The sequence below is a fragment of the Physeter macrocephalus genome, chromosome 10 (assembly GCF_002837175.3).
Source record: "Physeter macrocephalus isolate SW-GA chromosome 10, ASM283717v5, whole genome shotgun sequence".
NCBI classification, from domain to species: Eukaryota; Metazoa; Chordata; class Mammalia; order Artiodactyla; family Physeteridae; genus Physeter; species Physeter macrocephalus.
Window position 1 is genome coordinate 16,022,968 of NC_041223.1, and position 427 is coordinate 16,023,394.

Here is a 427-nt window from a genome sequence, read left to right on the forward strand (position 1 = left end):
CTCCCGTTGCGGAGGACAGGCTCCGGACGCGCAGGCTCAGCGGCCATGGCTCACGGGCCCAGCCGCTCCGCGGCATGTGGGATCCTCCCAGCCCAGGGCGCGAACCCGGTTCCCCTGCATCGGCAGGCGGATGCGCAACCACTGCGCCACCAGGGAAGCCCCTGTCATTCTTAAGTTAAGTGTTCTGGTCAACAATTTTGACCCCAAATGGCTGATACAGAACATACATGTGATCCTCCTGGCAATGCCACAAAAGAACTAAAGAAAAATATTCTGGACATGAAGATGGGCCTTTGCTGGACCTCCACACTCCCTCAGGAAATGGTGGAGGGCCTGGATGGTAAAGATCGAAGGTCATCAGGGACTGGTAGAGCCTCCAGCCTCAAGACAAGTATATGGTGATGGTTACCAGCCCAAGCCCCAGATC